The following is a 24,637-nucleotide window of genomic DNA, read 5'->3' as shown; positions in this document are numbered from 1 at the left end:
TTCTCAAAAAAACGTAAGGGGTAAGCCTTATGAAATTTTCGAGTTGAAATTTTTTTTAATTTTTTTTCGATTTTTTATTCTTTTTTCAGTTTAAAGCATTATTTGAGTGAAAAGAAACATATTGCAACAAATTCCCATTAAAATATATCTCATTTAAAATTTTTGCTACATTGCTCAAAAATTTTACATTTTCTCAAACAGGGTAAGGAACTTGGTTCCTCGAATAACTTCTGGTACAGACATCTGAGGGCATGGCTGTCCAAGAAGAAAATGTAGCCATTGGTGCCATCTATCGACCACAAGTTAAAGATTGGCGATCCGTTGGATACCGACCGAGTTATAGGCAAAAGTTGGTGCAAAAATGAGAAAAATTTTACATTTTCTCAAACAGGGTAAGGAACTTGGTTCCTCGAATAACTTCTGGCACAGACATCTGAGGGCATGGCCGTCCAAGAAGAAAATGTAGCCATTGATGCCATCTATCGACCACTGGTTAAAGATTGGCGATCCGTTGGATACCGACCGAGTTATAGGCAAAATTTGGTGCGAAAATGACCTTTAGTAAATATTAATTTTTTGAATTTTTTGATTTTTTCATTATTTTTCACTCTTTTTTTTATTTCAATCATTATTTGAGTGAAAAGAAACTCATTGCAACCAATTGGGATTAAAATAAAACAGTTTTATTTTTTTTTTGCAAAATTTCTCAAAAAAACGTAAGGGGTAAGCCTTATGAAATTTTCGAGTTGAAATTTTTTTTAATTTTTTTTCGATTTTTTATTCTTTTTTCAGTTTAAAGCATTATTTGAGTGAAAAGAAACATATTGCAACAAATTCCCATTAAAATATATCTCATTTAAAATTTTTGCTACATTGCTCAAAAATTTTACATTTTCTCAAACAGGGTAAGGAACTTGGTTCCTCGAATAACTTCTGGCACAGACATCTGAGGGCATTGGTGTCCAAGAAGAAAATGTAGCCATTGATGCCATCTATCGACCACAGGTTAAAGATTGGCGATCCGTTGGATACCGACCGAGTTATAGGCAAAATTTGGTGCAAAAATGAGAAAAATTTTACATTTTATCAAACAGGGTAAGGAATTTGGTTCCTCGAATGACTTCTGGCACAGACATCTGAGGGCATGGCCGTCCAAGAAGAAAATGTAGCCATTGGTGCCATCTATCGACCACAAGTTAAAGATTGGCGATCCGTTGGATACCGACCGAGTTATAGGCAAAAGTTGGTGCAAAAATGAGAAAAATTTTACATTTTCTCAAACAGGGTAAGGAACTTGGTTCCTCGAATAACTTCTGGCACAGATATCTGAGGGCATGGCCGTCCAAGAAGAAAATGTAGCCATTGATGCCATCTATCGACCACAGGTTAAAGATTGGCGATCCGTTGGATACCAACCGAGTTATAGGCAAAATTTGGTGCAAAAATGACCCTTAGTAAATTTTCATTGTTTTGATTTTTTGATTTTTTCATTATTTTTCACTCTTTTTTTTACTTCAATCATTATTTGAGTGAAAAGAAACTCATTGCAACCCATTGGGATTAAAATAAAACAATTTTATTTTTTTTGCAAAATTTCTCAAAAAAAACGTAAGGGGTAAGCCTTATGAAATTTTCGAGTTGAAATTTTTTTGAAATTTTTTTTTCGATTTTTTATTCTTTTTTTAGTTTAAAGCATTATTTGAGTGAAAAGAAACATATTGCAACAAATTCCCATTAAAATATATCACATTTTTCAATACTGCTAAATTGTTCAGAAACAGGGTAAGGAACTTGGTTCCCTGAATAACTTCTGGCACAGACATCTGACGGTATGGCCGTCCAAGAAGAAAATGTAGCCATTGGTGCCATCTATCGACCACAAGTTAAAGATTGGCGATCCGTTGGATACCGGCCGAGTTATAGGCAAAAGTTGGTGCAAAAATGAAGAAAATTTTACATTTTCTCAAACAGGGTAAGGAACTTGGTTCCTCGAATAACTTCTGGCACAGATATCTGACGGCATGGCCGTCCAAGAAGAAAATGTAGCCATTGATGCCATCTATCGACCACAGGTTAAAGATTGGCGATCCGTTGGATACCGACCGAGTTATAGGCAAAATTTGGTGCAAAAATGACCCTTAGTAAATTTTCATTGTTTTGATTTTTTGATTTTTTCATTATTTTTCACTCTTTTTTTTACTTCAATCATTATTTGAGTGAAAAGAAACTCATTGCAACCCATTGGGATTAAAATAAAACAATTTTATTTTTTTTGCAAAATTTCTCAAAAAAAACGTAAGGGGTAAGCCTTATGAAATTTTCGAGTTGAAATTTTTTTGAAATTTTTTTTTCGATTTTTTATTCTATTTTTGGTTTAAAGCATTATTTGAGTGAAAAGAAACATATTGCAACAAATTCCCATTAAAATATATCACATTTTTCAATATTGCTAAATTGTTCAGAAACAGGGTAAGGAATTTGGTTCCCTGAATAACTTCTGGCACAGACATCTGACGGTATGGCCGTCCAAGAAGAAAATGTAGCCATTGGTGCCATCTATCGACCACAGGTTAAAGATTGGCGATCCGTTGGATACCGGCCGAGTTATAGGCAAAAGTTGGTGCAAAAATGAAGAAAAATTTTACATTTTCTCAAACAGGGTAAGGAACTTGGTTCCTCGAATAACTTCTGGCACAGACATCTGAGGGCATGGCCGTCCAAGAAGAAAATGTAGCCATTGATGCCATCTATCGACCACAGGTTAAAGATTGGCGATCCGTTGGATACCGACCGAGTTATAGGCAAAATTTGGTGCAAAAATGAGAAAAATTTTACATTTTATCAAACAGGGTAAGGAATTTGGTTCCTCGAATGACTTCTGGCACAGACATCTGAGGGCATGGCCGTCCAAGAAGAAAATGTAGCCATTGATGCCATCTATCGACCACAGGTTAAAGATTGGCGATTCGTTGGATACCGACCGAGTTATATGCAAAAGTTGGTGCAAAAATGAAGAAAATTTTACATTTTCTCAAACAGGGTATGGAACTTGGTTCCTCGAATAACTTCTGGCACAGACATCTGACGGTATGGCCGTCCAAGAAGAAAATGTAGCCATTGGTGCCATCTATCGACCACAGGTTAAAGATTGGCGATCCGTTGGATACAGACCGAGTTATAGGCAAAATTTGGTGCGAAAATGACCCTTAGTAAATTTTCATTTTTTTGAATTTTTTGATTTTTTCATTATTTTTCACTCTTTTTTTTATTTCAATCATTATTTGAGTGAAAAGAAACTCATTGCAACCAATTGGGATTAAAATAAAACAATTTTATTTTTTTTGCAAAATTTCTCAAAAAAAACGTAAGGGGTAAGCCTTATGAAATTTTCGAGTTGAAATTTTTTTGAAATTTTTTTTTCGATTTTTTATTCTTTTTTTAGTTTAAAGCATTATTTGAGTGAAAAGAAACATATTGCAACAAATTCCCATTAAGATATATCACATTTTTCAATATTGCTAAATTGTTCAGAAACAGGGTAAGGAACTTGGTTCCCTGAATAACTTCTGGCACAGACATCTGACGGTATGGCCGTCCAAGAAGAAAATGTAGCCATTGGTGTCATCTATCGACCACAAGTTAAAGATAGGCGATCCGTTGGATACCGGCCGAGTTATAGGCAAAAGTTGGTGCAAAAATGAAGAAAATTTTACATTTTCTCAAACAGGGTAAGGAACTTGGTTCCTCGAATAACTTCTGGCACAGACATCTGAGGGCATGGCCGTCCAAGAAGAAAATGTAGCCATTGATGCCATCTATCGACCACAGGTTAAAGATTGGCGATCCGTTGGATACCGACCGAGTTATAGGCAAAATTTGGTGCAAAAATGAGAAAAATTTTACATTTTATCAAACAGGGTAAGGAATTTGGTTCCTCGAATGACTTCTGGCACAGACATCTGAGGGCATGGCCGTCCAAGAAGAAAATGTAGCCATTGATGCCATCTATCGACCACAGGTTAAAGATTGGCGATTCGTTGGATACCGACCGAGTTATATGCAAAAGTTGGTGCAAAAATGAAGAAAATTTTACATTTTCTCAAACAGGGTATGGAACTTGGTTCCTCGAATAACTTCTGGCACAGACATCTGACGGTATGGCCGTCCAAGAAGAAAATGTAGCCATTGGTGCCATCTATCGACCACAGGTTAAAGATTGGCGATCCGTTGGATACAGACCGAGTTATAGGCAAAATTTGGTGCGAAAATGACCCTTAGTAAATTTTCATTTTTTGAATTTTTTGATTTTTTCATTATTTTTCACTCTTTTTTTTATTTCAATCATTATTTGAGTGAAAAGAAACTCATTGCAACCAATTGGGATTAAAATAAAACAATTTTATTTTTTTTGCAAAATTTCCCAAAAAAATCGTAAGGGAATTCTGAAAAATCTCATGCAAATCGTATGGCCTACCCGGTCAGGCGGTCATAGAACCACGTGTATTTTTTTGGTCGTAGACACTACGGTTAAGTAACCCATAAAGTAGGAAACTTGAATAAATATGTAATACTTTATTTTATTTCAGAAAAGTTTAATACGATAGTAATAAATAGTAAAAAAAAATCATAGTGCTTCACAGAAAATTTACTACGAAAATCCAATCAGAAATTTATGCATTTAATGTAATGATTCTTCGCACTAGTAATGTGAACCAAAATCACACAGAGATAAACACATTATCTAATATTTCAATGGTCCAATATGCTAGTTGTAAACCTATTATACGTCATCACATATTAATGCGAGACCATTAGGAATATAAATGACAGCAAAAAATGTCACAACCATACCACTAACGAATTCACGTCAGCCACCATCGCAAACAGTTCATAATGCAGCGAGGGCCACACATACACCCTGCACACATTACCATCAGTGAACAAGCTTATTGTTTAGAAGGAAACGCTTGTTTGAAGTTTGTCACTGCTGAAGCTGAAGGACACAACACTTTGCGCCGGTCACGTTCGGAGTATGCCAAAAAACAAAAAAGCAACCCTCGTGGTGAGTTGGGTTTGCGACAAGCCAAAAAAAAAGAGGGGCATTTCTCGGTCAGTATTAAAAGCCGTTCCTTAACGAATCAAATCGTACATAGCAGTTACAGAACGCTACGGTTTTTGAGCAAACTGAGCAACATGCAGCTAAATCCCCTCCTTAAAAACCCTCCCCCCAAATGTTTGGTACGATTGTGTGTTGCACATTAGCACGAGCGAGCATTATTTCGGGTGTTTTATTCTTTTTTTTTGTTTCGCCGGACAACCAACACACAAAAAACGAAAAAGTTAGCTTTTCCGGAGCTACTAAATTCGGGCGCGTTCAACTATGTGCGACGAAATTTCGCAAGAAAGTACCAAATGTACGTGCATGCTTTGCATGACGAAGGTAATGCATATCCCTATACGTCTGGCTGTGTGTTTGCCGGGTGCATTTCTCCACGGTAATCACCGAACAAAGAAAAATAAGGGCTACATTCACTCACCGATCCTCGCCCCGTTTTCTGCATTCGGATGTTTTTGTCGTGATGACGGCCTGTACGCTCGGATGCTCTTCTGGATTTTGGGCACAACACTTTCGGTACGTTGTCCAATTCGCATTCCGTGGCGTGTCTGGGGACCCTCCCCACCCCAAAAAAAACCCCTTCGGGGCTTAACTCTACCGACTCGGTCGCATTGACGGCTTCACCACGCGCCACGGGCGCCAGTAATACGCCTACAGCCCTTTTTGCATCCAATTTCGCATACATTCGGGTAATCTCAATGCATCTTGTCTTGTGATGCGCACCATCGAAATTCCTAAAGTGAGAAACAGAAAAGAGGAGAACGGGAATGAGAACGAGTGATAGAAAACGAGTGGCGGGATAATATTCGGTATCCCAATTTAAACTATCTGCCGTTGGTAGTTGAGACGGTACATTGTCTATAAGGGGATATTTGGTCACCAAGGTTTTTCGCACCACAGCGATTTTGTACGAGTGCGAGGAATTTATCCACAAAAGTGGATTTGAGCTTCATCGAGAGGTGGTGGTGTTCTACATTCTAAAGCTGCAACATGATGCGACCATTGTTCTGATTGTGAAATAGTTTTCGAATTATTAACATTTTTCGAGTTTTTTTTTGTTTACCGTAGGCTAGTAATGGAGGTTTGTCGGCTCACCGCTCACAATTACAATCTGTTGTTTTGTTTAGTTGAGTTGAAACGTACCTAAACTCGATTTTTCCTAAAGAAGCTAAAGAAGCTAAAGAAGCTAGTTTTCATTTTTGTTATGCTATTTATGAATTATTCGAACTGAAATACTTGCATTCTATTTCTTACACCTAAAACTTTGTCTATCGTACACTAGTAGCTAAATACAACGTAAAACTCACATAAACAAAATGGCCGCCCCAACCCCTTTTAAGCATCAAACAATGCAAGTACAATCAACTTTCTGCGAACGGAGGTGATTCAACCCGACCATACGTTCGCATCAACAGCTATCGAACCGCACTTGAGTTGGAACCGAGCATCATACAGGAAAACTGCAACAAAAAGTCCGTGTGTTTTTTTTTGGTCCTGCAGTCTCTCACTTCAGTACACACACTTGACATCCATTGACTTTCTTTGCCCGATCTGGAGGGTGTGTACCATAAAACGTGACTGGATCTAGGCTTATCTTACTGAAATCAGTCGAAGAAGAAAGATTTTTTCCCTCTCCCTTCTAAAAAGATCATTATTAAAATAATTATTTAAACATTTCTTCAATCGATTCGATAGAATTCGATAGAAGGTTAAAACAATAAATAAATACAAATAAGCTAGTGAATATCGCACAGGAAATAGAAAAAGCACACTCTTGACAGAGTTTAAGTGCTGTTCAAGTTTGAAAGACAATGGGAAATAGCGCGTTAAGAACTATAAAACAATATCGTTGTATGACAAGAATGCATCCATCGAGTCAGGAAGCAGAATAGAGTGACATACCTGACATACATGGACACAATACGGCACTTAAGTGCAAACCTAAAACCCCTTTTGCTAAACCATATATTTTGCATACAAATTGCTAAAACAATGTACGTCTCCTCTTGAACACTTTTTTTTTGTTTCCTACATAGTATTGAAGGCGCTGACGAACTTTTTACTTTCTTTTTCGTTACTATGTTCACATGTTCGTATCTTCTTACTTGGGCTTATTTCGTATGTTCTTTAACACCTATAAATTATTATATTATTTATAAATAATGCTCTTTATCTCGTTTAAGGTTCCTAATAAAACGTTCACTTCTATGCATGCTGTCATCATACTAAGACCGAAACAGAATCTTCACTGATTGACGTTGGTTTGATTTATATACAAATGACAAGATGAAACTTTATAAAACAGTTCTTCTTCTTCTTGGCTTAACGACCTTACAGGTCACGCCGGCCATTTCTGGCTTACTAGACTTATTTTACCACGTAGCCGGATAGTCAGTCCTTGCTACGGGGGGACGGTCCGGATGGGATTTGAACCCGGTCCGGCCGTGTGGACTGGCGCCGTTTATCACATGCACCACCATATAAAACAGTTAATATATTTTAATATGTGATTATTTTCAGAACGCAAAGTGTATATCTATATATTTCTATTTCTTCTCATGATTGTCGATAGTAGAAAAGACATTCTAAGCAAATATTTGTTCGTTTTGCGGTTCTTTTCACAATTAAAAAGGTTTGAATCTATCTCTCTAATAAGGGGTTTACACATAAATGAACGTTGGGCAGTGTTATAACTTATAAGACCACACAGTGGATGAGGAACAACAAACCACCTGACTGGTCTCAAGCAAAGAACGCAAGAATGATTGATAAAGAGTTATTAAACAATGTTGTTTGGTGTTGAGGATGTAACGATGAGTTTGAATATTTTGTTTGAAATTGTAGCTTACTGCATGGGAGCAAAATAGAGAGAGAATTTTGAAAGATCTTAATCACGAAACGATCGATAAGGATTTCTAATGAAATCATGCGTCAATGCGTTAGACGAATTCGTTAGACAATTATTAAAGCGAATACAATTATCTGCGCTCAACAGTTTCAATATTCATAACATTTGGAAGCAATGAAAACTAAATCGTATTTAGGACGAAGTACGATATAGCAGCAAAACAGACTATCTGGCAATGTGTTTAGTTAGGATGAAAATAGAAATGCGTGAATAAGAACACGATCGAATTTACTAATGCGAAACACTGGTCTCTCCTTAGGATTTGTTATTGATTCAACCGAGTCTTCTGCCTTCATCCAAAAAGTTAATGTTTCGATTGTTTAACTTTCGCGGTATAGGTTCCCACGGACAATAACACCTTTTGGGTGAAATCACAATCCATTTTTTTTCTGCGGTTGAACTAGGGACTCGGAAGGCCTCTCCTACGTCTGAGTTTTCCGCTAAGGGTATGAAACTTGGTTTCTCGAATAACTTCTGGTATAGACATTTGACGGCATGGCCGCCCTAGAAGAAAATGTAGCCATTGGTGCCATCTATTGACCACAGGTTAAAGATTGGCGATTCGTTGGATACCGACCGAGTTATAGGCAAAATTTGGTGCAAAAATGAGGAAAATTTTCATTTTTTTTATTATTTTTCACTCTTTTTTTTATTTCAAGCATTATTGGAGTGAAAAGAAACTCATTGCAACCCATTGGCATTAAAAAAAAACAATTTTATTTTTTTTGCAAAATTTCCCAAAAAAATCGTAGGGGGTAAGCCTTATGAAATTTTCGAGTTGAAATTTTTTTTGAAATTTTTTTCTGATTTTTTATCCGTTTTTTAATTTAAAGCATTGGTTGAGTGAAAAGAAACTTATTGCAACAAATTCGCATCAAAATATATCACATTTATAAATTTTGCTGAGTTGCAGAAAAAATGAGGAAAATTTGACATTTTCTCAAACAAGGTATGGAACTTGGTTCCTCGAATAACTTCTGGCACAGACATCTAAGGGCATGGCTGTCCAAGAAGAAAATGTAGCCATCGGTGCCATCTATGAAGCATTGGTTGAAGAGAGCACTAGATTGTCTACCAATGAACCCTAGCATTTTGTTTGCCTTATTTACAGTATACCTACAAAGTATTGCTGATCAAACCATACAGTCGAACCCTGACAGTGTCGAACTAAAGGACACACTGACCTGATAGAAGGGTTTTTATAAGGTTTTCCTTTGGTTCCGGAAACGCTGTTCTCTTTTCTGCAAATAAGTTGATAAGTAACCTCTTTCTATCTTTAATCTTTGCCACGTATCTTCCGTTCCGTTTTCATCAAATCGAATGTACCATGAATGTCAGATACGTTTAAAGTTTCTTACAATCTACGACTGAATCACCGTGAATGTTTTGTTTACTCTAAGGGAACTTACCATCCATAACAGATTATTAAACGATACGTGAAGTAATCGTAATACTTGTACATTTCCAAATAGTCGGAAGACCTAAAAATAGAAAATATTCTATAAATATCGTGAAATATTGCAGTGTATGAGAGAATAAACTTGTGAATAAATCATTTATGACTACAAAACAATCCATGATAAAGCTTGAAGGTAAATTTAACTTCTACTATGCGTTTCTCCTAGGAAGACCGTTTTGGCCGTCATAACCAAGGCAAACAAACTTACTCGATCGCATCTTGTTATCAACCTTTTTCATACCTAAAAATTAGAAAATACAGGCTATTTATTGTTCCATTATTTTCTTACCTCTGATTTGTATGTATCCTGTTTGCTATCCGTGGTCCTCATTTATTATGAATTCTATCCATCGCTCGAAACGAAAGAACCATTCTAATACCTTAAAAATAAATAAAGAAACAGTATTAAAATCAAATTAAGCAGAATTTATCAGTTTACTAACGATTATTCGTGAAACCATTAGCAGGTTCTGGCTTGGTTATTAATTCAACAACAACAAACATTGAAATGACATTTTGAAACGCCAGAAATGACGGCGCCATTGAAATGACATTTGGAAACGTCAAAGGTGTTGGTTTGTTTTCTATTTAAATAAAACATGGTTTGAATTAGCACGCAATCGTTGTCTAAACAGCATATTTTAGTGATTTTTATTTACGCTTTCTTTATTTACTTTCATATCATCAGAAGGAAAGTAGAATTCTCCACAGAAAATGACCGTGAAAAAACCATCGAACAGACACAAACTTGTATACTTTGTTGCATGAAAAACGCGTTGAAATGTTTCATCCGAATTGTTGGTTGAAAAGTTTGTAACCGCACCGGGAAAATTTCGGAAAGCTTTACGATCCAGCAAGGGAATATTCATCTATTACGTAACACTAGAAGGGCTCATTTTGCAAGAATATGTGTAGGCCCAGCAAAGCATGCAAGGGACATGGTGTTAGGTCTGTAAAAAAAAGTTTCGTGTGCGGTTTCTTTCGTTGCAACGCAACGCTAGGATATATGGATATAGAACGCTGCATAAGAACGCTAGGACATTTCTTATGGTTTTTTCTTATGCTTCCCAAGGACATAAGGATCCAAACAAATTCAACGACATGTTGAACAACATCGTGGAGGAGTTCGATAGGGGTCTCCCAGTAGTTATCGCCGGAGACTTCAATGCTTTGGCGGTTGAATGGGGAAGCAGATGAACAACGGGCGTTCCACACCGTATTCTAGGACACACTCACGTCAGGTCAGTTCCCGACGACGTGGAAGCAGCAGAAGCTGGTCCTAATACAAAAACAAGAAGGCAGAGGCTTCCTAAGGTATCTCAGGTAAGGGCAAAGGTAGAAGAAATGCCAAATCTGGAAAGCCTGACAGTTCAGTCTGGGACGCCTGAGCGACTGTTTGGCTTCCGGAAGAAGCGTTTAACAGTTGACACAATGTTTGCCTTTAACAGTTAGGTGGTAATTACTTCTGCGGAACATAGAGGTTCATCCATAGAGGAGCACAGAGTTTCTCCAGCAGGTGTTCAGGCACCTGAGGAGATATCTGCAAGGACGCGTGCTACAATACGACACTGGGGAAGGAGTTATTACAACCTCGATTACGGCAGCCGTCCCTCAGGGATCAGTACTAAGACCCACTCTGGAGAACTTCATGCATCAAGGTGTCCTGAATCATTGAATCAGGGCGACATTGCCCTGACAGTAACCGGCGAAATGATCAAGGAGGTCGAGATGTTGGCTGCTGACACAGTCCGTAGGATAGATGGGTGGATGAGAGATGAGATACACGAAAACGAATTTTATACTCATCAGCATCCACAAGGAAGTTCAGAAAGCTAGGAGTCTGGGAGGCTAGCATAGAGTCTATCAGATATCTAACCAGTATCTCGGAGTCATCATCGATGATCTACTGAACTTCAAGCAGCACCTCGTGGAAGTTTGTGGGAAGGCTATAAAGATACGATGGCAACATTCATGCCAAACAGAGATGGATCAAATAACAACATAAGGCGCCTCCACAATAACGTTGTTACATCCGTAGAGGGGCATGGAGCTCCAGCATGGGTGCTCATCATATCTCAAAGTTGTTGATAAGTTCACATTGTTTCCATGCGTGTTTCCAGTGCATGGACATGAAGAGGACATGAAGAACTTCCACAACTCACGTGTGGAGAAACCTCTTGCTGATGGTACAGTCAAGTCAGAGTCGAAGACTCATTATTTGATCTTTCCTCACGAACTACGTGCATTACGTGCATGTCGTCTATAGTGTCTGTCTTTCGAAAAATTTTATATCCTTGTAAAAAAAACTCCTCGCACTTCCCACCTCCATCCTCCCGCCTTAAGTAGTAGTTTCTTCTGAATTCTTCAAAAATTTGCACGATTTACATACCTTTTTCTAAAGGCTCTCAGGGATCCACTTAGATATATTCAACATGACAATTTTGATGAAATCATTGCTTAACATAAAAAAGCTTTATTCCAACTATTAGTGTTTGCCAAACCCGCTTCCCTCAAACATTGGAACAACACGCGCTTGTTTGGTTAATTTTTACACCAAAAACGACCAAACGTTGTGGCGCTGCTCTCGTCTCAAAACTGGTTATCGATTTTTCCCAACGACACGATGAGACATGAAACAAGAGTATTATGTACCGTTGACCTCAAAAACAAAAAAAAACGAAAAGAAAGGCTACGTCTATGCTTCTCTGATCGTTTTGTTTCGGCGATTTTCAATATTTTTGTGAAATGATTCGAGAATGCAAATTGTGTTTTATAAAAGCTAAAGTAAAAGTAGTAAAGCTTATTAATTTCAAATATATTTAAGTTAAAAGAATACAAAAAATCGGATTTATCTATCAGTTTTTTAGTTTAGTTTTTAACAAAAAACACAAGTAATTGTATGAAATTACGTTACTGAACTCAATTTTTGTTGAAAAGGACCTATTCTTCAAAAAAAAATCCCTTCTTTTCCCATCTCATCTTGTACACATGTGAAGTACTCTACATCAGCAAACAAACAGTGCAAAGGAGTAAACATTTCATTTGCAAAAAAATATAGCAATACCTTCACCAGATATATAGCAACAAACCCTTAACCCGAAAAAAAACACAAACCTTCTGACATCAAAATCAAAGAGAAAAAAAGAAACTGTTACACGGTAAAGCATTAAATAGGAGCTATTTTTATACCGTTGCGTTCCGTGGAAGCTCCTGTAGCCTGAAACAATCACACCGGTGTCAATTCCATTTCGTTTCATCAGCATTTTCAAGAGACCATGTCCATTGTCGACGACATTCCCCAAACCAGGCAAAAATTCCCCCGATTCTGGGCATCGCACTTTGTCAAAAGAAAGCTGTTTCCATTTGCTCGACAATTTGGCATGGCAGCGCAAAGAAACACGCACACATACACACATACACTCGGCTAGTCCATTCCTATGTGGCGAAATGCCACAGGAAAGGAAAACTAGTGTACCGAGCTATTACTTAACTCCCTGTACTTCGCTCCACTTCAACGAAATGTGCTCTTTTTTCGGAGGAGGAAATTCTTCACCCAACTTTGCTGGTGTGCTGTAGAGAAGGAGAATTCAGGTTCCATGGTAGGCTTTTTCCGCCCCCCCTCCCCCCGCCTCACCAACTCCCAACAGTGCGAGAAAGATAAAGGTAGCTCGACTAGCTCGTAATAGGTAATGACGTCCCTGTTTTTGTCGTAATGTAATGATGGTCCAATGTTGGAGACTTTTCGCTAAAGCAGGAAGACATCCACCAGCAACTGGTACGAGCGTACGGCTCGTTTGCTCGGGCAAACATCGTTGCATGCGACCGTCACCGCGTGTCCATTGTTACTGAGGTACCCTTCGTCCAGAGCAAGCCACTCTACGAGCTCTCAGCTCAAACCCTGGGCAGAGTGGTACCTCCTCAGCACCAGGTGCTCCTTCGGCGCCTGCCGTAAAACGATCCGCCACGTAAGGGGCGTGGCCAACGCTCCGGTCACCATCAACCAATCGCAAGCGTCGGAAACTGGCGCTAGTCGTTACTCCGCCCAGTTTGCACACTGAACTATCGTCCACACCTTTCCGGTTCCGGGAGCCTACAACTGTTCTGTTCTGCCTACATTCAAAAAACCCGCCTCGAACACATCTCACACAAGGACTGCAAGGACATTCGGAACCGACACCATCACAAGCAACCAAGTATGCCGTACGACGTCACCACGGCGAAGGACATAAGTCACGCAACCCTGGAGGGGAAAAATTCTGATAAGGCAAACTACCACGACGAGCCACACTCGATACACCTTTCTTCCTTTAAAAAATAAAAGAACCAAAAAAAATGGTCTCATGATTTGAATATTTATGACAAACCGTTCACGCTGTACACGCATCCTTGTGCGCGTCGGAATACAGCTCTAGGTCCTATTGTTAGGACACTCTTGTTTGTATTTGCTATCGTTTTGTGTTTCTTTCTCGTCTTTTTTTTCTTTCTTTCTCTCTCGTTCTCTATATTAATGATTTCAATGTACTGAAGCCAATTTTCAACAAACGTCTTGTTGCAGCTTCTGGGAAAATGTTGCTGTTTTTATCGCTCGCAAACATTCAGCTTCATGCAAATTGGAGTAGCAAAACACAGAATCATCGCATTACTGCCAAAAAATCTTTTTGTATCTTTACATTTAAGTTGTATGAAAATATTTAAAAAAACATTTACAAATGACGCTTAAATCAGTTAAGATTTTTGTACAAAATTCTTCAATTCATTCAAGATGAATTTATCATGAAGAGAAATATTTCAAATTCTAATTTTAACACCTTTAATGCCGCCCTCTTGTACCTTAAACAAGGCCGAATCTTATCTAATTAATCCGCTTTGAACTTTGACCTAGAATTTAATTTTAGAATCATCCTCATCGTGTGGAGCATAAATCCATTGCTGGAATAAAATTTTGCTTCGGAACGACTGAATCGATACGATGCGACGGTGTTCACTTTCTCTTCTGTTAATATTTATTCTTTTCAACAAATAAAAAAAAAACTCTTTTTTTCGATCATTTCAGTTGTACGTTAATAACGTTGCTGAAATATCGTTCCAGAAGGGCCTAGAATGGAAAGGAAAACCATCAGCACGGATATATAAAAAGCTATGTGTTGCGGTGCGCGCTTCGTCTTAAAGGAAAATCCCTCTTCATTTTCTTCTCCTTTTTCCCTATTTCCTCTCTTTTCCCAATTTTCAAACTTTGCTAACAACTATGCCTTGATTTCAACCATTTTTTTTCGGCTAAATCTTCTATCCCAATCATGAGCACGGCGGTGCAAAAGTAATAATTCCCGCAAACATCAATATACATCATGCCGGGGCATGTTGGGTCTGATGAGGTTTTTTTTCACCACAAATACGTGCATGTGTGTGTGTGTGTGTGAATTCTTCCCCTTCGAAAGTGGATGATTTTTTTTTTTGGTTGAAGAATGAATTTTCCTTCCACAACGGGAAGTTCTTTTGTTCGTGGAAGAGAGTTTTCCTTGTTACCAAACCTTACCTCGGTGTTGGTTTTCTATTTCCACACACCTCTACTCATCTTGAAAGTGGAACTCCACCGAAAGAAAAAAAGATAAAAAGGCATCCATCCGTAATACAGAGCCTGAACAATGTTTTTCATTACTTTTCTTTCGTGTGTATAAATGAAATAATATGTCCGGACTTTTCCTTTCATTTTTGCTGCCTTCGGTGCAATTTACTGCAACGGTCCACATGTTGGGGCTCTGTTTTGTGTGTTTTTTCTTACTTTTTAAAAAGAATAAATATTAGATAAATATTGAGCGTGCTCGCATTTAGCATTAACCATTACATTATTTTCGGGGGTTCGTTTCCTTGCGGTCACACATTTGTTACGCTCACTTAGCCCAGTAAGCCCGGTCCCGGTCCTATTTTATTTTAATGCATTCTGATGCAACCGATGCTTTATAATTTCAATTCCAAAACTCGGGAGAAAGTGTATCCTTTTTTATTTTTGTTTGTCCTTCTTCTGCTTATGGCTATTGTGATGCAAATACCCAAAGCCCACGAAAAACCAGCTGACCAAGGGAGAAGAAGGAAAAAAACTCCCCGCGTGTTACCATTTTTCACCTGTCTCGGGGTCGCCTGTTTTCGTACGGTCTCGCCTGATTTATAGATTACGGGAGCACCGTTTACTTCTTTTTTTTTCATTTTCTGATTCCTATTTCTATTTGGTTTCGGTTGCGCCAAATGTGGAAAAACACACTCCACCATCGGGTTTGATTAATGGCATCAATACTTAATCAAAATTAGAGCGCATTCGCTTTGATCAAATCATTCTTTGAGGAGGATTTTTTTTCTATTCATTTCCCAAAACCTGGTCTTACGGGTCTTACCAGGCCACAGGAGCAGGTTCCACCATGCAGTCAAAAGACAAAAGGTAAAGGCAATAATATAAAGTGATTCGATTTTCCGCGCCTCAGCATCGGAATCATCGGATCTAATTCGCGCTGCAGGGATTCCGCATGTCCACAGAAAAAAAAAACAGAAGAAGAAAAAAATCAGGCTAAAGGAGAAATAGGGAAAGAAGAAAAAAAAAGGGTTTTGCTCTTATGATTTTGATTAGGTTGCGGTAAAGCAGTAGACCAGGGAATTGTAGCAAGAAGAAAAAGAAGAAGTAAAGAAAATCAAACGTAAAATAAAACATTTTTCCATCCGGGAGCAGACGCAAAAGACGGCGAACCTCTGCCTTTGACTACTGAGCAGCAGCAGCAGAAATTGTTTTAAATCGAATTATTTTGTTACGCCCCCTCTCCGTATGCAAGATGCCCTCCTCCCCCCTCTCCCTTTCCCACCCCTCACTCCCACCTCCCTTCCCCCTTTCCCCTCCTTACCCACCAACCCAGGTTTATGCTCCTCCTTCAGAGGTACATCAAACGGGAAGCAAACGTACAGAACGAAAGACTCAAAACGACGAACCTTCCGTTCAAGCGAAGCAGAATAAATTCGATTTTGGAAGCATTTTACAGTCAATTTAATTTTCAAAGGATTTTTGATTTTTTTGTTTTTTTTGTGTGTTTCTGTGATTTCACATGATTGTTTGGTTTTTTGGTCGTTCCGGTGACGTGCGGGCGGGATTGGTTCATGCCCAAAACACGGTGCTCCACTCGGGGATGGGATTTCAATATTTTTGTGGAGAATTTTGATTGCGTTTTCTTTTTCTTTTGTTTTGTTTTTTGTTTATTTCAAAGCAAAAAGCAACAACCCAAAAAAAATCTGTCCAGCAAGAAGGAGGAAAAACGCTAATGAACCGATCAAAATCCGTGACAAAGCCAAAAGGGAACGAAGAGCGGGGCTAACGTAACGCTAATGAGCACGGTTTCGCTTACAACCATTTTTACCATGGCTGATTTTCCGGTTAGACCCTTCTCCCCCGGTGGGGGGCGGTGCAAGGAAAATACATCAAACGCGAATCACTTTGGTGGTTAAGTGGATACTGGTTTCCCCATCTATAAACTCCACTCCACTCCACGCTCTTCGGGTTCAGTTAAATCAAATCAATGCGTTTCTCGTCTGATGCGCATACAGTCACTTATAAACGATTCGATACGTAGTCACTCGGATGCGTACGTTTTTTCTCTCATCTTAAACAGAGTGTATAAAAATCATCCGTATTTTAAAACGTTCCCCCACACACACTCTTAACCTTAAACAATTGCACCGAGAGCTCGAAACCGAAGGCAGATGTTGCACATTAATTAGCGACGCGAAGTAACCATCGCAATCGGCAGCTAACCGGTTTCGCAAAATGGGCTTTAACCCCCTTTTTAAGGTACGGTTCTCTATGCTTTATTTTTCCATTCTCATTCTTCATCCAAATTTAACAGGTGGGTTTTTCGCGCGTGTGTGTGTGTGTTGTGCGGGTGGTTACTAATTCTCAGGAAAATTCAATTCGTTACGCTCATTTATAAAACCGTTCACCTCACCGGAGATAGTTTACGCAAAACGTTTTCGCAAAAGCCCCCTTTTTTGCGTTTCGTAAAGGGACTTTTCCCGGCGCTCGGCGCTTCGAGGGAGGGGGAGATAACCATCGGTGAAAAACGGTAACCCCTCGGGGGAGGTACCACACGGGTGACGAAATTAAATGAGTTCCAAAGAAAAGGAAGAAGTAACAAGCGGGAAAAAAACACACACATATAACCAGGAAAAGGGATCAAAATCTGTGCAACCAACGTTACCGGAACGGTGAACCGTTTTTATCCCCCTTGGGTTGAGTGTTCGGTTGTTATGCTGAATGCTACGAGTCCTTGCGCATCTGGTCGACTTTACTGGCGATGCCGTACGCAGGGTAACGCACACATTCGCACACATCGGAGCAGAAGGAATACACGTTCGACGTGGCTGATTGGCAAAACCGGGCACTGAGCGTAACGATTCGTTCCTTAAATTTTCCACCCTGACTCTTTCTTTTTTTTGCTGCGAGAAAATTCCTACTGACAAGTAAGAGAGCGTAAGAGGGAACAGGAGAGAGGGTGAGAAAGAGAGCAAAGAAAAGCTACGCAAGAAAAATCCCTTCGGTAGAGTGAACAAATTGATAGTCCATGATAAGAGGGGCACAACAATTTTCACAATAGGGAATGTTGGCCGCAACAATTGCTCGCTTCCCATCGGCCGGAGTTGAAGCGTGTCCTATCTAAGCAAACTATTTGCGCTCGAATGTCACAATTTCCAAACTTCCACTTTCCTCCACCCCCGCCCTCATCCCATCCACCCATGTGTTATCCTTTTGCGCCTGTTTGTTGGTCTTGTTGCTGTGTTTCGGGCGGGTTTTTCTTTCCCTTCCGGAGCCCACCCTTCAAAGTGGTAACCGACCGTTTTCCCTCCTGCCCTTTTTCCCGAAAACCCTCACTTTGGTTGTGATTCGATAATTGAAAGCAAACGTAAACCCTTGGTGAACGATGCGATGCTAAGGCATAAGGGGGCGAATGGTTTTGATATTTATAGGATTTTCCGGCACATTTTGCTTTCTCGCACTGTTTTCCCTTTTATGCTTGTACGAGGCGGGATCGCCCAAAACAGGGCGCAAATTGGGACGATGAAGTGGGTGCGTGTGTGTGTGTGTCGCTGTGTATTAACTCTAGTAAATAACATTTATTTTTTTAACCCATTTGCTGACGCATTTTCCTCCTGGTGAGGGTGTGAAACATCAGACAGCCCCCTCGGTACGACTGTTTAGCTAGTAGCAGGCTTCCTTTTGCCTGGACGCCGATAAGGTTGGACTGATTTGACAAATATTTGACTAATAAAGACGATGATATGGTCGATGATAGTTTTCCACCCGGGAGTCTTCCAACCGCGCCCCGGGGGAAAGGGGGAAAACGTAAAGAGCCTGACTTTTCGAGGGGTTTTTCCCATTGCTGTGGGTGCTAATGATGATGTTGATGTTCCGTTTGCGGAACTAATCGATAAAGGATATTTCATTGCGTTGATTTTATTTCCCTTTCCTCTTTCACCCACACCCAACTACTTGGGGATGACACAGTGCAATGACATTTGCGATATGAACGATTTTTTTTCTCCATGCTTCCACATAATGGAAATAATAATTAACAAAAAAAAGGACATCATCCGTTGGGAGCTTTTTTTGCGTTTCGCTTAAACGCAACGACAAATGAAAATCAAGTTTTTTTCTCTTCTTCGAAATTCTGATGGCATTTCGATCAATAATCGCCATGTAAATTGAATCAATCCTGGATTAATGGTTCACTTTTTATTTAAATGCACACTGTTTCGCTAAAAGCTCGATGGAAATGGTAGATACCGTACATTTTGGAGCGTGCTTTTTTCCCCCATTAAAGTAGCCGTTTGTAGCTTTTGTAATAAAAAACGGTAAGCCTTATGAAATTTTCGAGTGGAAAATTTTTTTGAATTTTTTTTCTGATTTTTTATTCTTTGTTTAATTTAAAGCACTATTTAAGTAAAAAGAAACTTATTGCAACAAATTCCCATCAAAATATATCACATTTCAAATTTTTGCTACATTGCTCAAAAATGAGGAAAATTTTACATTTTCTCAAACAGCGTAAGGAACTTGGTTCCTCGAATAACTTCTGGCACAGACATCTGCGGGCATGGCCGTCCATGAAGAAAATGTAGCTATTGGTGCCATCTATCGACCACATGTTAAAGATTGACGATACGTTGGATACCGACCGAGTTAAAGGCAAAATTTGGTGCAAAAATGAGGAAAATTTTCATTTTTTTTAAATTTTTTTCAATTTTTTTTATATTTTTCTGTCTTTTTTTTTATTTCAAGCATTATTAGAGTGAAAAGAAACTCATTGCAACCCATTGGCAATAAAATAAAACAATTTATTTTTTTTTGCAAAATTTCTCAAAAAATCGTAAGGGGTAAGCCTTATGAAATTTTCGAGTGAAAATTTTTTTTGAAATTTTTTTCTGATTTTTTATTCTTTTTTTAATTTAAAGCATTGGTTGAGTGAAAAGAAACTTTTTGCAACAAATTCCCATTAAAAAAACTTAATTTTTTTTCTAAATTTCCAAAAAAAAGCTAAAGCCTATGAAATTTTCAAATTTTTAGAAGCTTTTTATATTTTTTTTATTCAGATAGTCAGTCCTTGCTGCGGGGAAACGGTCCGAATGGGATTTGATGTTCAGCCCTGTCGTGTGTAACAGGCGCCATTTAATACATATACCACCAGGCTGTCCTCCTAGGTCTAAGGTCTCCCTAATAGAAATATTACAGGAAAGGATGTGTCGACATTTATTCTGCGTCATTAACAAAATAAATTGAAAAGCCATTTTCCATTGCAGAAATATCAGTTTTATGTTTTTCATATAATATTTCATATTTCATATATGTTCCCAGAACACAAAGCGTTCTTTCCCTCAATTTAAATGTCATTTAATAATGTCACAATAATGAGTTCCGGAAAATACGCTGATATTGAATAATTTTGCTTCCAAACTTTTCCGTAATTGTAATTTACTTATAAATTATTAAATGTGATTCACGTGAAAAGCGCGCGCGCCAGCGTGTGTCGTGCCTTTTGTGTACTCCCGCAATCGGATAATAGCCCAGCAAAAACGAAACACTATAAATGCACCATTCGCTATCATTGCCGATCGGGTCTCATTAAGGAAATGATTCCTGCTGGAAAATCCATTCTCGTAATCGAGACCACGGTATCGACAAAAGGACCAAAAACAGGAAACCTATCGTCTGCTTCATTGTTCTCGCTCCCGTTTTCTCTCGCATTATCTGTACAGTATTATCAGTTCTCGTTAGGCGTAGGTTTGGTACTCGCTTTCGATACGATCGGCGAACAACGATCGTTCTGCACCTTTTGTAAATACTCAGCCCTCATCACCCCAACGGAAAGAGATATATTAATTAATATTCCAATTAGGAAAATTCAAAAACTGAAGTTAAACTGGAAGTAAAACTGTACCGGTTGACGGAGTCGACAAAACAGGACACAAAAACACCTTGTCACACAGGGGACACTGGTGATAGAGCTGTCATTTTGACGGCGTGCAAGAGAACAACGCAAACTGTGGCACGTGCACTACGTCCGCAACTTGATCTTCCTGGTCACATTGTCACCGCCCGTCACGGAGCAGGAGCCCAGGGGAGGAGGAAAACCCAAAAAAAAGGTGCCTAATGGCAATCCACCGGCAAATCGGTGAGGCGGACAGCAGAGGATACGGTGTACGTTTTCAATTTGTTGTCTCAATAGTGGTTGGCGCGGGTACGCGGGAGTTCCATACGGAGGGCGTAACCGGAAGCCTAGCCGATTCCGATATCGATGGGAAGTCGCGTGCCGGTTTCAAAAGTAAACGATTAGCATTTTTGCCGGCAACGATAGACCCGAACCGGCACGCGTCTTTGCAACCGTAATCGTATGGGGAAGAAGGAGGGAAGGTGGAAGCGTGTCGGCAGGAAGATGGTTGCAAAAATTAATCATAATCGTATTTCTTATCTGTTAAGAACGTGCGCATCCACACGCTGAGAGGGTGCAGTTTGCGGGCGAAAGGATGATGAGCCCGGACACGCGCCCGGTCGGCTGCCGGCTCTAATAATCAAGTGCTACCATACAAGGTTTTTTGGCATGGGCAAACCACCACCGGTACCGTCACCTCGGTATTGAAGTGTACGCTAAAAGGTTTCCCGTTGGAATTTTTGCACCCTACCAGCGCGGTCCTTATTGCCTTTCGATTAGCCGAAAAATATAAAACTTTGAGCAACCTTTTATTTTTATTTTTTTTTTGGTCAGAGTAATGGTTTCTTCGCATATCATCCTTGTGGCACATACACCCCTGGCAAAGAACAGTGCGAACAATAAACAGATCGTAAAACTTAATCATCCGAATGTGCGGGTATGGGCGTGTGCCACTGTTTACCACTCTTCCTGTACTTTACCGTGCGCTTGAGGTTATGTTTGGTCGCTGATGCTCAATGTACTCCGGGGAGTTAATTAGCCTGTTCCCTTCCTCCCGTTGGGCATGGTGACAGTGGTTAGCATAAAGCTGTAGTGTGTGGGTGTTTGCTTTTTTTTGTTAACGTCTTAATTAAGAGACACAACTACTGGAGAAGGAAGAAATATCTAACGGGAGTTGGTGCTTATCAGGTTGAAAACAGCGAATCGAGAGCTCCGAAAAGAAATAATATACCAAAAAACATCCGCCATTTTTATATGTTTTTCAATTTTTTTTTTTTTAAACATAGCAGATAAATCTGTTTATAGAAGAGTACATGAATATTGGACTATATCCACTAAGGTCATGCTCTTCAGTACAGAAGACCTAAAGAAATCTTCTGGAATCTTGAATATCTTGAGGCCTTTCTAGCATTGAGGAATTGAAGTGAAGAATACCTTCCTGAGGTTCTAGTGACAAATTGAAAAAGACCTAAGGAAATTGTTATTATTTCCTTGGAGTTGTAAGGATTTTATATTTGGAAATTGCAAAATTTGGAAAAACGGTATTTGGACATTGGCCCCATTCTCGGTTCAAATTTTCATTGGATCGTATCTCCCAGTTGGACTGATTGTTACGACTATCTCTCACTCTCTATTCTTGACATAACGAACTCTGAGGTCATGATGAAGTCCATTTCTGGTTTGCAAGACTAATTTTCCCACCTAGCCGGAAATTAAGTCCTTGCTATGGGGAGACGCTCTGGATGCGATTTGACCCTCGGTCTTGTTACGACTATAGACTATTTAAATCCTCAAAGTTGTCCAGGAGAACCAAGAAAAAAAAATAGTCCAACACCTACACATTTGCAAGCATATGACTAGAACATAGTCTTAAATTTTCTTAGTCTTAGTCTTTTTTCCAAAAACTAATTCTTGGAATATTGGAAATCATTAAAACAACGAAATGAAAATGAAAATATTTTTAAATACATTTAATAGAAAATAATGTCCATACACTATAGCTCTCAAAATCCTAAAAATCTGGAGTGTCTCCAGTTAAACTTTGGAAGTTACGACTCCGATATGGTCGCAATATAATGTTAATAATTGACTGTAAACACTTGCTACCTATCACCTTACATCTCTTGAAGCGATCTGTGTTTTTTTGTTGGTATTTATTTTCTCAACAAACTATTGTCAAACTGAGTTGAGCCGAGTGGCACATCAAGTCATCTGTGTGGTTTCATGTTTCACCTATCAGGCAGGCTCGTGTCTCTTTTTTTAAAGTATCAGGAACATAAGAACACGCACTCGAGTTGATGATATTTGAAGGTTTTTGAAGTAATTGTACTCTCAGTGTCACATCACGTGCTGAAGTGTAGTTTGTTTTACTGGACGAGAGCTTTCTTTTGGTTCATATCGGGACATCTTGGTGCTGTTGTTTTGGTCTGTTGAAACTTATATGTATTATAGCAAAAACTTGATACAGAGTTCTCGTTAAATATGTCCGGGACATTACGATCCGGACCCAGTTGCTTCCGAGAACCCGTCAGTCATCCTTCACGTGTATTTCTGTCGTTTTTTTTAGCACACTTGGTCAATTAAGCAATAATCTTCGCCAAGGTGGTCACCACCGAGGTGGGTCACCCGCGATGCCGCAGCTGCTTCTACTGCTGCTGGTTTGCTGCAACTTCCAGTAGCAACAACCAACGCTACCGTTGGGTGTTAAATCCTCTAATTTATCACCTCCGCTTAAGCTAGACTTCCGATTTGGTTTGTGGTTTGACGCGGTCGGTGTCTCTCTCACTATCTCTCTCGCTCACTCACTCGTTTTTTTGTTTTCTTTTGTTTTGGGGTAGATCTCCTGTTTCTGCTCTCTTCCTGTGTGGTTCCTGCAGCTTCCTAGTCTGTGATGTACACTTTTTTGTTTGTTACCTTTGTTCAAACCATATTATCGAATTTCCTGGTTTGTTTGGATCCTTTTTAACGGTAGGGTTCCACATCATGAAACCCTTCCAGCTAAAGCCGGAACTACTCACTTTCGGACCCCGGGAACCCGGGGCCACCGATTGAAGGAACCACGACGATACCACGCTCATGATTGTTGATTTATTGCAAAATCTCCTGGCTTTTTTTTTATTCGGTTAGACTCGTTTTTTTATTATTATTACTTCCTAATGCCTTCTTTTTACTCCCTCTTCCATATCGTTTCACTTCCACCAGTGGATGTCAAATAAAAACGTACCAACAAACTGTGGACAACCTTTTCCTTGGCAAAGAGGTGTGTGTGTGTGTGGGGGCATGTGTGGAAGTTTGTGAAGGGAAATTAAAGGAATATTTTACAACCGAAAAGCGACCGAAATCGAGCGATAGAGTAAATATTAATAAAGCGCCCAAGACGCTTCTGAGCGGTGCACGGACGGTTTGGTGAAGAATAGCGTAGAAAATATTCTTTTTAGAGAGAGAGACGAAAAAAACGACCCGTAAAATGAACCATCTAGCGGCTAATCGTTTCGCTTTATCAAAACAGTGACAAACGATTTTTCGTCACCATTACGGTGTCGGGGAATTTTGAGGGGATTCGTTTTTTTTTCGTTGGTTTGTCGTCTTCCACTCACTTCTATCCTTTATTCGCTTCGCTTCCTCCGGTTGTGTGTTGCATTTGTTCGGATGTTTGGAGGAAACAAACCCGGGCAGTGAAATAAATCCAGCCCTGTGTGCGT

At 39.3% G+C, this 24,637-nt stretch overlaps 1 long non-coding RNA gene across 1 annotated transcript; it reads right to left on the bottom strand.

Moving 5' to 3' along the window:
* Window positions 1-200: 200 nt before the first annotated feature.
* Window positions 201-10,492, bottom strand: LOC125766978 (uncharacterized). The gene is made up of 5 exons (XR_007418712.1): window positions 9,927-10,492; window positions 9,773-9,863; window positions 9,434-9,505; window positions 3,205-5,850; window positions 201-556 (listed from the first exon to the last, which is right to left on the bottom strand). It is a non-coding gene; the product is annotated as an uncharacterized LOC125766978 (long non-coding RNA).
* Window positions 10,493-24,637: the final 14,145 nt, after the last annotated feature.

Source organism: Anopheles funestus, chromosome X, assembly GCF_943734845.2.
Source record: "Anopheles funestus chromosome X, idAnoFuneDA-416_04, whole genome shotgun sequence".
Taxonomy (NCBI): domain Eukaryota; kingdom Metazoa; phylum Arthropoda; class Insecta; order Diptera; family Culicidae; genus Anopheles; species Anopheles funestus.
This window is presented reverse-complemented; position numbering and strand designations above follow the sequence as displayed.